Here is a 13,496-nt window from a genome sequence, read left to right as displayed (position 1 = left end):
ATAATCCTTTTTCAGCCTAAAGGAAATTACAAAGTGCTAACACACCTCTCGTGTTGATCTAAAACCATTGTAGCTAGTTTGCATTTCTCTACATTTTATAATCATTTCCTATTTCTTTCATTAACGAAATATGTGTTTCACTATATTATTGTGCTTATGAAATATCTTTTGTACATGTTTCCTTTCCTATTCTTTCCTTTCATTTGTTTCTTTATAATCCAAATCAATGGTGTAAGAGTGGTATCATCTTTTTTGTTCCTTGGTGCATGTTCCCAATGAGGTTAAGTTATAAAAGGCTGGGTCTTAATCTAATCTTAGGGAAAACCACTTTCATTTTCTCAAGTAGTCTCCCGTGATTGAATAAAAAGAGATGGAAAAGTAGGATATCTATCAAGTTGTTGCTTGAGGGCCCTCACATGATAGAGAAATGAAAGGATGAAAAATGTTTCCTATATCCTTGAATGATCACCAATGGAAGCCAATGCATATTCAATAAGTATCCATTTCATATATGTGACACCCTTCAAGTTATAAGTTAAATTTGCTATACCTTTTTTTTAAAGATAAATCGTTGCAGATGCTTTGGTGAAATGGTTAAATTTGTGAGGGGATTATTATCATAATTTTATTTTATTTTTGAAAATATTTTATTTTCTCTCTTTCAGTCCATTCCCAAGGCAATTGTTTGTGAGAATGTTGTAGTGATGAAGGAGGAGTTCTACTTTATTGGAAACTATGATAATAAATATATGATATGGACAAAGTTTCATTAAGGGAGAGACTATATGTTGTTGGACTACAAAAATATTTTCCATACCTTGTACTCAATGTTGGGTATTTGAGATTCAATGACATCTAAATGTGAAGAACCATAGAGGCCTATGGGTATCTCCAAATATAGATTGACTTTGTGGACATCTCCTCAATAGGAGTTGCTTATTGATATATTGTCAAAATTTATAAATAAAAAATTAAGGAAAGTAATAAAGAGAAGTTGGGATTTCCAAAATTCTCGAAACAAAAGGATGATACAACAACCTTTAACTAAAAAACTAAATGACAGTAGAAGGAGAAAAAATCTCAAGATAGCTACTCCAAGGTGTGTGTAAGGAAGTGTAATGGAAAGTAGAAGAAGTATTATAGATAATTATGTGTGTTTCACAAAATACCTTGGTACAACATTGATGATTATCACTCAAAATAGTCATTTCTAGTTGAGCTTAAGGAAGAAAAATAAACTGATAGCTCAGACCTTGATAGACAACGAGGCAAGGAATATAAAATCATTGATGTATAAATTACTACTTTCATCACTATTGTAATGATCCAACCATATTTTTAGAAAGAGTGAGAGGAATCTAAGGAAGATGGTATCATTTCCATTAAAAATTGTGGGTGAAGGGGACTCCACTACATTTCATTTTTAACAGTGGTATCTAGAAGAACTTAATATCAACCAAGGTCATTAAAATATTGAATCTATCAACCATTAGACACTTGTTAAGAATTGGTAAGAGTGAGATAAGAAAATTTGTGGAAAAGGATTCAGGCCATTGTATTACACAATATTTATCTCAAGGTATGAATTTATAATACATCAATGGTCATACTAGATCTTCTAGATGTCACTCAAAACTCATCAGTGGAACACTCTAAACCATGCATTATCAATTGGTTGAGCTAGTGATGAGATGTCAACATTACAAAAGAATGTCAACTATTATATAACATCAGGCCCTTCAAAGATGAGGTTATATGTGACGTTTTCCCACTCAATTTTTGTGATTTTTTTTAGAAAAATCCTATATGTGGACACATAATGTTATTTATGATACTAGGCCCCATAATGTCAGTATTACTTTAGGAGACTAGCTCTACTAGGTATTAGACATAGTTTTGACTACTGAAATTTCTTTTTTCATGAAAAAGAAGTGATAAAAGATGACCTGTCATGATAGAAAATTTGTGCTCCTCATGATTCAGTCAAAAGGTGAAAGTAATCTCACTATCACTATCATAGTTTAACCACATGGCCTATCTACACAACAAAATTAGATGGAATTTTTTTGAGAGGAATATAGAGATATATTCACCTCACTTGTAAGGGTGTGTCTGAACTATCAAGTCAAATATTAAATTGACATGATATCTTGTTCTCCTTTACCTAATGGACCTATATATAGAAATTATCTATTGAGAATGAGGAATTAAAATTTTAGAATCATGAATTCATCAAAAAGGGCCATATTCACCAAAGATTCTCAGCACATGGGAGCTCAATGTTGTTTTTGCAAAATAACGATGGGACATGGTGTTGATTATATAGCTCTCAAACAAATAATTGTCAATAATCAATACTTTATCCCTTGGATTAATGTTATTCTCAATGAGCTTAAGCATGTCATGTACATTAGCAATATTGACCTAAGGTTGGGCTACCACCAAATTTTGAATGAACAAACTAATCTATGGAAGATAACGTTCAAGTACAAGAAGGATTTTTTGAGTGGTTGGTTGCGTCATTTTCCATAACTAATTGTCCAACAACATTCATGAGGATGATGACTGATATATTACAGTAATTCACAAATTATTTTACACTCATACATATGGACGACTTCCTCATCTTTAAGAAGAATAGGGAAGGATATTTAAAACTCATTTAGTGGGTCTCAAGCATCTTGCAACAACACAAGTTACGTATAAATCTTTAAAAATTCCCGTTTTTTATGTAGAAACTTTAGTATTTTGGATACATCATGGATGAAGATGGGTTGCATATGGATTTTACCAAGATCCAAGTCATCCATAATTGTCTATACCAAATAATATTGATATATCTTATAATATTCATGGGTCATGCCAACTTATACCATTGGTTTGTATTTAGATTATCTTTTATCAACATAGATCCATATAAATATGAATCTACCAAGCATTGAGAATGATCAAATCTCTCAAGATGAGAACCTATTTTTGATTGCAGAAATTGAGGAAGGGTTTGCACCTCAAGATATTTTATTCCTCTCATCTCTTAGTACATCGAGTGGTAGATGGATCTATGTTGGTTTTGAGCATCTCTCTCTCTCTCTCTCTCTCTCTCTCTCTCTCTCTCTCTCTCTCTCTCTCTCTATATATATATATATATATATATATATATAGAAACACACACATATTGAATATTTTTTTAATTAATATTTTTTCATGTATGGATAAATTTAATTATTAATATTTTTTGAAATATATATATCAAATCCAAATTAAACATTGACACGATTATAAATCTCCGTCAAACCGTTAATTGGAAAACACTTATTAATGGAATAAGTATTCTCCCACTCTTTCTCTCTTTATATATATGTTTGATGTTAAAATCACTTATTTAACCTGCATGCTGAAAAAAATGATGTATAATCCACATTAAAATTTTCCTTATTACTCTTATTTCTAAGACCTTATATGTAAACTCCATCTTAAAAATGAAATAAATTACACATCTCCCTAGTAATAGGAAGTTTATATATATATATATATATATATATATATATATATATATATATATATATATTAAACTTAAACTACTTTATTTTTCTTTAATATGGACATTGAAATATTTTATTTATGACTCCAAGTAAAATATTTTTGTTATTAAAATATTTATTTTTAATCATTACATGTAAACAAGACATAAAATAAATTAAACATCATGTAATATCAATAATATTATTCTCTTTCTATTCCATATTAAGTAGTGAAGAATGTACATATCTCCCTCATACTAAAAAGTAAATTATTTCTTTTAGTTTCAATTACTTTATCTCTTTATATAAAGTTGATGTAAAATTAAGGTAAAAATTAAAGTATTTTTTATTGGCCGACATCAACTTTTTGTTATTACTATTTTTTATTTGTTAATGTAAGTATTACTTTATTATTTTTAGATGTAATGCTACATGATAACATCTCTCCCATATTGGGTTGTAGAGTGCCTCTCGGTGCAATAACATGGCCCTTCAGTAAATCAATCAAGGGTGGATCTAAATACATGTTTCCTTAGTCTATTTCACAATAGAAATTATTGAAGGTTTTAAACACGTTTAGGTCACACCATTCCTCACTGTGTTAGACCTCACCATTCCTCATTGTGTTAGACCTGAAATTATCATTTCATAATGAGATAGATTCCTTTGACTATGTTAGAAATGGAATCCTCACATAACATGCACATTTGGTGTTCTATCATAGTAAAACACTATGTAGGATTGTTCATAGATATCCCATATATGAATGGGTGATGTACTCTCATTTTCATACATGTTAATAGTGGAACCATTATATTCTAGGAAAGGAAATGATCACCCACACTAACCACAAGCTAATAGAATTCTCGTAGATAGGGATATTACATAATCACCATCATTATAATTTTTCCACCTAATTGAAATAATTCCATTTGAACGTTAAGCAGAAGAAAGATAGTAAAAACAATATCACAAATTATCTAAGCTATGCCCTAGTTTGGGTGCTTATTATAGTTTTTAATTCCTATGGGATTACAATATCCATGTTACCCCAATTATATGTGAATGGTAGGTAAAAAAGTTTAGACCTTCACTTCCAAGATGCACTTTTGTTCTGTTAGGGTCATATTTGTGTTCCTTTAATTGATCATGTAGAGTTGATTTTGGAGGCACATTATAGTGAGGTGGAAATTTCTTCTAGTGTAGAGAAGACAATATAAATAATATATAAATGTTTCTACTAGCTAAAAATATAGCAAGAAGTCAATAGGTAATTCAGATCATGCACTATTTGTGTCATTGTTAAACCTTCTATTACGAGGTTATACAATCCTCCACATAAGTTAAGAAAGCCTTGAGGGCTAGTACCCATAATTACATGTCAAGTTTCCTTACAACAAACATGGCAGTGATTTTTACTATTTGGTTGTCGATCAATTCTCTAAGGTAGCCATTTTGGCACAATACAAGAAGAGTACATTAGATATAGCCATTGTTGAAATCTTCTTCGAATGTGTTTCAATTAATTTTGAGCTAACATAAACCATTATTTCAAATAGGGATAGTAGGTTCATTACTACCTTCTAGTCTAGAATTGGGCTCTAATGGACACCAAGTTGAAAAAATGAATATCTTTCTACTTTCAAATAGATGGAAACGTAAAAAAATTAGTCTATTTGATTTTTGTGCATATCCTGGACATGCACAAATCATAGCATCCAACTACATGGGATGAAGTCCTTCATATATTCAACATGGCTACAATAAATCTCTAGACAACTCTATTGGTCACAACCATTTTCACGGGTGTTTACGGTTCGAAACATTTCGCCCCATTGATGTAGCTCTACTCATTACATTTTGATAGGAATGGTCCTTCCATGTTTATCCCAAGGTAGATAAAGAAATAAATATGTTGACCAAATCTAACACAACTAGCAATAACTTCATGATAGCATGCATAAAGCAATGCCAAGTATAAGTAGCAACATGACCGACATCCAGTTTCATACAAGTTCCAGGTTGGTGATAAGGTGTGATTGCATTTCTAGAAATATGGAATCAAAGGCACTCACAAAAGACCTAAACCACTCATATATAGGCCTTACACGATCATGAATGTTATTTAATTTGAATTGAGTTTCCCCGCTTTCTTTGGCTTAAACCATATATTTAATGTGGAACTACGTTAACCACATTTTACACCTTAATTTGACACATTAGAGGTGGTTGAGAATTTGGCAACTATTGAACTTAGTTATGACCGCATTAAATAGGTTACAATGGATCAAATCATGGATTCCAAGATAAAGGGTATTGATACAATATATAACTCTAATATTATATTGTCAAAATAAGACAAATTAGCTTCCTTGCAAAGTAAGTGGCTCATTAGGAGTCAAATTTAGTAAAACTATTTTCTAATCTTCTAAGGAAACTTGACATAATGGGGATTCTTTTCTTTCACAGGTACAACGTTTTGAATTCCATAAAAGTAATATATCTATATTATTTATAGTTTCAACATCCATCATGTCACTTGCAAGAATTGAATTTGAGTGGGAAGGATTACATTCCATCCTCTCAACCACGTAGAATAACCCCAATTGACAAGATAATGGGGATCATTGCTTCCTAAGTAAGGCAAACTAATTGAAGTGGACACCCATATCTTTCACTGACTCAACATTATTCTCTAACTAGGTGGTTTTTAGATTTAAAACACTTGGGGAACTTTTGAGGCCTTAAATGATGCATTCTTTTATTCTCTAACTTGGTGGTTTTTAGATTTAAAACAATTGGGGGATTTTTGAGGCCTTAAATGATGCATTCTTTTTTCATCTACAGTCTTGGGGTTGCAATGGATTTGCTAGACCTACTCGTAATTATACTTCCTAGATAGATATTTTCAACGAGCTATTGTGTATCCTAAACATAGATTGTATGCAAAAGTTGCGCATCTAGATATTTGACATAACAACTAAACACGTTAGGGTCTTGAATATCTCAAGTGCTTAGGGTCTTGAATATCTCAAGTGCTTTGTCTCTTACGATTAGATTTTTGCTTGTTAAGGTTTATTGCTTTATGATAAAAAGAAATTTCAGGGCTCTTATAATGTCATCTTGCAAACGTATGTTGTTGAAACTTCTCACTTTAGAGATAAGCTACCACCATTCCAATTAGTTTATATTGTTCTACATTTTATAGTCTTTTATTATTTCTTTCATTAATAGAATTTGGGTTTCATTATATTATGTTTATATATATTTTTTTTTTTGAAATTTTCCATTCATAATCTTACTTTTCATTTCATTATCCATAAAATCTAGAGCATTGATACAAGACCATGATGAACCAAAATCAACCTTAGTCAACATAGGTCAATCATTGTGTTGGTCTAGAATGTTCAACCATAGATAAACGTGGGGAATAACTTCATACATATTACATGGATGGTAGAGATTTAACCTCCACTAAATATTCTTAAATATTTTTAATAATAGTCACAAATAAAAAGATGAGATTTATTTCACAAATACTTATATTTTCTCTTCTGCAGTAATAAAGTGATATAATTAAATTGATTAAAATATCTTATAAACAAATGTCATATAAATTATGATTTTTGGAGCATAATGTTACAACAAATTATTTCTATAATAAAGTAGAATAAATATATAAATATATATATATATATATATAAAACTCACATATTATTTTTTTTATAATTAATAATAATACAATTATAAAATTATGGAAAATGAAAATTTCCTCACCATTACCTAAGTTCAATTCCGATAAAAAAGAATCATGAATCTATAATGCCAAATAACAACCATTTCACTCATTATATATTCATATTTCAATTTACTTACCGAATCAGCAGATATTAGTAAATGATGCTAATGTGGAGAAACGAGACGACTATTGGATATTGGAACATGGAGGCGGCTTGGGCACGCATATAAAGTAGGAAGTGTTGGGGTGAATACATTTTTATGTTCGATGCTATATCAGCTAATGAAGTAGTTCCTTACTATTTCATGTATTCGGGTGGCTAATTATCGTAATTTTGAAGCTGAGAAAACACATCGTCCAGCAGCACGAGGACCATCACCCCCGAATAATAAAAGGAGTGTAAGGCGCGGGAGCGGAGTCCAAACAGCCGCGAGAAAGCGGTACAAAGATAGTGAGTGCAGACAGCTGGAAGAGAGCGGGACAAAGATAGTTAGTACAGACAGCTGCGAGACGGCGGGACAAAGATAGTGATTGCTGAAAGGGATGGACATGTAAATGGAAAAGGCGAGGTCAAGATTCAAGAAGGTCTGTGTGTTCTGCGGAAGCAGTCTGGGGAAGAAAGGTAGTTATCAAGATGCCGCCGTCGAGCTGGGAAAGGAGCTGGTAAATCGTCTCGTTTTGTCTTTGATTTGTAGGGTTTTATTGCTTTCTCCCTTAAATCCCTATTTTCTTTATCCTCCTAACAACGGTTTTTCTTTGGCTTGGTTTCTCAGGTTTCAAGAAACATTGATTTGGTTTACGGCGGAGGTAGCGTAGGACTTATGGGTGTAATTGCACAGGCCGTTCATGAAGGCGGTAGCCATGTACTCGGGTATTAAAACTTATATATTAATTTTTTTTTTAACAACTCCTCCAATACTTGAGAAGAATTAAAATAGAATGAATATTCCACTGGACTAAATTTAAAAAATAAATATCAAACTTTGTTTAAATTTTCATATCGCTTTGCTAATTTTACGATTTCTGTTTTCAGGGTCATTCCCAAGACGCTCATCGAGGTAAAACTCATGTAAAACTCTTTTGTTTTTGACTGAATTTCTATTATAAAATAAAAATATGTACATGTAAGTCATTTTCATGAACGAGGAACTAGGGTTTTTATTATTTTTTAAATTCATGGTCCGCAATTGCGTTTTTTCAAACTTTATTGTATGATTATGTTCGTCGGTAGTATAGTTTAAGGATACTCAACTACGTTAAATCCTTAATCATCATCCATTATTGGTTAACCATTCTCAATTATAGTCCATTATTGGTTAATTTTTTATAACCATTTTTTTTAAATAGCTAATTAATTTGAATGATAATTTATCATAGTTTTAATTAATTTTTATTATATTAAAACAATTGCATTAATAAATTATACAGGTGATTGATATACAAGTTATTTTTTTTTGGTATATCAATTAGTCTATCAAAATTAGAGAACTAGGTATATCAACCATATTTACTTATTAATGTAATTGTATTAATAAGACAATTTACTCTTTTAATACCCTAATTGGCATATGAAAATCAAAATGATGTGAATATCAAGCACATTTACTTAGAAGTGTTGCAGGGCAACTTTGTGCTTACCATAAGTGGAAATGATGCTTTCATAAAAATTGCAAATTGATATATGAAAGAGTATAATTAATTGCCAACCACTATTACTTTTTTTTTTTCCAAGGAAAAAACGAACTTTCTTATAAGATATAAAAAAGTTACAATGCTTTTGAGTTAACATTCTGCATAAACTGCCTGTTTAGGAGCCGAGACTCCTCTGGAAGGATCATTAGCGCCCCTACAGGGCTCTAAAAACATCTGCTGAACCCGGCTTTTACAGCCATTTCTACTTTGCATGTACTCTCAAGGAAAAAACCGCAGTGCTTCCTGGGCCTCCATACATATGGAAAACAACCCAGGATCAAAGCATAAAAGTTTGACCAGAATATAGTTCGCTCTTTAAACCAGAGCTTATAAAAACATAAGAGTAAAATTATCAGTTTGGAACGTTGTCATCCTGTTCTAACCGCTAAACAGGAAAAAAACCAGCGCATATAAAAGAGCAACTTTTGTGGAAGATTTATATATTTGGAGCTTGTTCCGACACACGGATCTGATCATGTTCCTGTTCAGTTATTCTCCAAGCGCCCACAGCCTGCCGCAAGCCTTCTTTAGAAAATCTATCCGCTTCCTCATTGAATTCCCTGTATATATGAGCAATTGAGAAAACATTAAACTGCTGTTTTAAAGCAACCACTATTACTTATTAAAGTCTTAAAAATACATAAATAATAGTTTTCACTAGTTTGTAAGTATATTTATCTTATTCTTCTCTATTTTTTATGCAAATAATTTCTTAAATTAAAGTGAGAGATGATAAATATTTTCAAAATTTTAATTTTGGTTGGTTTTCAAATGAAACTTAAGAAAAAGTCACTTCACAAATATATAAAATTTATGACATAAATATTGCAACTCTATCCAAAAATTATAACAAATTTATCAATATAGAACTAACTCTACATAAAACTTTCAAATTATAATAAAATATACAAAATTAATAGTGATCAACTTTACCATAAAACCTTTAAATTATAACGGAATATGCTAAACCAGTAATGATCAACACCCAAATTAAGCCTTTCGTTGACAAGGCAAGGACAAATAATGTGATTGTACTAATACGTATGTGATAAGCATCCCAGATTTATCTGATATAAGGTTTTTTGTCATTTTTTTTGCGCTGCTGCAGTTTACTGGTGAAACCGTAGGCGAAGTGAAAGTCGTTGCTGACATGCACCAAAGGAAGGCTGAAATGGCCCGGCAATCTGACGCTTTCATCGCCTTACCAGGTAGAATAAAAACCTCAAGAATTAGAATGAATTTTACTGAAAAGAAATCCAGAGAGCTTAACCCAAGACTCATAAAATTTGTACCGCCAGGTGGCTATGGAACTTTGGAAGAATTACTTGAGGTGATAACATGGGCTCAGCTCAGTATACACGACAAGCCGGTAATTCTTTCATTAATGTCAATACTATAAACATCGAAACTAATTGCTTTAAGGCCGGCTTCATTAAATTGTTTTTACCGACAGCTTTTTCCAGAAGAATTTGGATCTTTAAAATGCAATGTTTCATTTATTAACAACAAATTAGCTTATAGGTTGGCGTGCTGAATGTAGACGGTTACTACAATTCGCTGATATCCTTTTTCGACAAAGCTGTGCAAGAAGGATTCATTAGTCCGACAGCTCGTTATATACTTGTCTCTGCTCCAACGGCTAGAGAATTATTGAAGAAATTAGAGGTAGGGATTGAATGTCACAATAATGTCTGCCTCAACTTCTTCGATGTGTTTCGAATAATAATTTCCACAGCCCTTCAGGTTCTAATCATTATTAAGCACTACATTATGTGTTAAGTCCGCTTCAAGTGAGCATTAATTAAGATCACCATTTCAATATTTGCTTCAGGATTATGTCCCAAGGCTTGATCAGGTGGCTTCCAAATTGTGATGGGAGGTGGACCAGTTGGGCTATTCTTCCAATCCAGATATTGATCACTAGATTCGGGAAGCGGTCAGTTTAACATTGAGATTATATCCAAACATGCACAGGAGACCTAGTGGATTGAACCCGCAAAGACTAAAATGGCAAAACAGGACTAAGTATATACAAATTTTGTGGAGGGGCATGAGCCTTCTGTCTGTGAAGAAATTGCTCAAATTATTATGAATGGCGAAACTAATTGTATGATAGACGTAGACAAAAATAGTGTCATATGCTCAATTGTGCTCAACATAAATCAAGGGGAATTATTTTTCTAGAAAAAATGATATTTCTCGTCTGCATTATAATGTTATAATGGTCGAGTCTATTAGTGTTTGTTAAATGTATTTCTCAACCATTATTTGTTGCCAGAATTACTTGTTTAACAGATGTTGATGACACCTAACGAGCATAATGTACTTTCATAATACTCTACGGGGCACTGGTGTCTATATATGCAAATGGTGAGTCCCTGTGGATGAACACATTAAATATCTAAACATATTTTCCCACTGAAAACACCATACATTCCTTCATGAAACCGTGAATTTCTTGAACCCGTGTTGGTAAAGCGTTCAAAAACGCTTGAACTACCAAATAAATCTGTAAAAACATCTTCTGCATTTCTGGTATGAAATGTAAACTTATTTGCTCGACCACCTTCACTAGAAAATGATGATTAACCACCAGCACCAGGTCAAGGTACCTGTTGCTTCAATCCGTCTTCCACATACTCGTAATTTCGTCGCTCTTGATTGTCACTAAAAAACTCGTATTAATATTAAAATGCATAATTCAGAAATGTAATATAAAGGGTAATCTAATGCAAAACAACATATCCTTAAGTCCAAGACAGTGTTCACATAGTCGAAGTCTGGTGTTTCGATAAAGTACATTCCAATAAAAACGACTAAAAGCTTTTTACAAATTGTTTATTTTATGAATTCGTAAAATTATACTTCTAAAGCTAATGATCGAAAAAATTCACGAAAAGAAGGTGGTCGTTGTATGATGGACTGGAGAATAAAATCGTACACATCGAAAGCTAATGACCGAAAAAATTCACGAAAAGATGGTGGTCGAAAGATGGACGGGAGAAGAATATGTCGGAAGTTAGGAACTAAATTGCCTCCGGTTGGAGAAGAATATGTAGGAAATAAATTGGCCCCGGTTGGACTTCTGTGATCGAAAGAATTGAAAAATATACCATTAATGTTTCTGGATTGGCCTGCCTAAGAGAATTTCGAGAGATTATCATGGACCTCATAGTCCAACAGTGCTTTGAAACCATATTTGTGTATGGAAACTGAGACCGTTTTCTTATCATGGCTCTGCCAGCACTTAGCTCACCCTAACATTCTAATCATGGATTAAATGGTTTTACTTTTGATTGCCTTGGAAACATGGTTACAAGAGCTTATGGAAATTAATTATGCCACTCAATTTATTTTTATCACCACCACACCAAATTCATAATGTGTATTTCAATGGTTTCAATAAGTGAATTACAACTTGCCATAACACTTTAATCATGACCTGATTAAGTTGGAATTTTGACATTAGGTTATAATTGGGAACCCCATTTTTATAATTCCATTGGTTAGAAATTAGGAACCTATAGAGTTCGGTTTTTCTTAGTAAGCAATAACGCAAATTTTAAGAAGAAATTTACAACTCACAATAAAATTGTAGCTATGACGATGGTTGAATTTATATTCTCACAATAAAATTGTAGTTATGACTTGGATGGGTGAATTTATATTTGTGTTGGACTCCTGACCCCTTTCATGTGATTCTAATGGCTAGAAATTGATTTATATGACAATATCTAGAGCTATTGTTTTGCTAAGTAATGACAAATAAAAGTTTTACACTAAGGGGTTGATTTTGAAAATCCTTGGCTTTGGTAATAATGGTAGCAGGTTCCCATAGTCTTTAAAAAAACAAGTTTCTAATATTATTCAAATTTTTATTTTTTTATGCACATGGAATAACTCCATTATGTCTCTTTGAATGAAAACTCATCAAGAAACTCCAATTGTTATTTGGTTGCATGAACCATCAATTTCCTTGGATCAATTATATTAATTGGGAAACCCATATCCTATGACTTCATTTTCAAAAAATTATTTTATTTAAAATTATCCAAACATATGGTTTCACTTTATAAGGACCAATGCAATGATTAAAACCTTGGCTTGGCTGATTTTGCATAGCGTTCTCACCTGGGCCTTAACTAAACACATGTTATAGAGATTATCAAACTCATTTATACTATTGAGTTTGGTTTTTATGCCCTTTTACCAAGTTTATAATGTGTCCTTAAATAGCTCTAAGATATGTGTTACAAGTTGCAAAAAAACTATAACTAAGACTTCCATGGGGACCCATCAATTGCATTAGAATCTTAATCCTAAATTACAATTATGAGCATCTATATCCTAATGGTAAGTTGGACCACCAATGGTATCGATAATAATTAATAATAATACAATTATAAAATTATGGAAAATGAAAATTTCCTCACTATTACCTAAGTTCAAGTTCAATTCCGATAAAAAAGAAGCATGAATCTATAATGCCAAATAACAACCATTTCACTCATTATATATTCATATTTCAATTTACTTACCGAATC

General features: G+C 31.9%; 1 pseudogene; it reads left to right on the top strand.

The window, feature by feature from the left end:
- The first annotated feature begins 2,468 nt into the window (after window positions 1-2,468).
- Window positions 2,469-10,876, top strand: LOC149170744 (cytokinin riboside 5'-monophosphate phosphoribohydrolase LOG3-like; annotated as a pseudogene).
- Window positions 10,877-13,496: the final 2,620 nt, after the last annotated feature.

This window comes from Pinus tabuliformis, chromosome 4_2, assembly GCF_031772625.1.
Source record: "Pinus tabuliformis cultivar Carrire ecotype Pingquan chromosome 4_2, CPIR1, whole genome shotgun sequence".
In the NCBI taxonomy this organism is placed as follows: Eukaryota; Viridiplantae; Streptophyta; class Pinopsida; order Pinales; family Pinaceae; genus Pinus; species Pinus tabuliformis.
The sequence above is the reverse complement of the archived record's forward strand: the minus strand, read 5'-3'. Positions and strand labels throughout refer to the sequence as shown.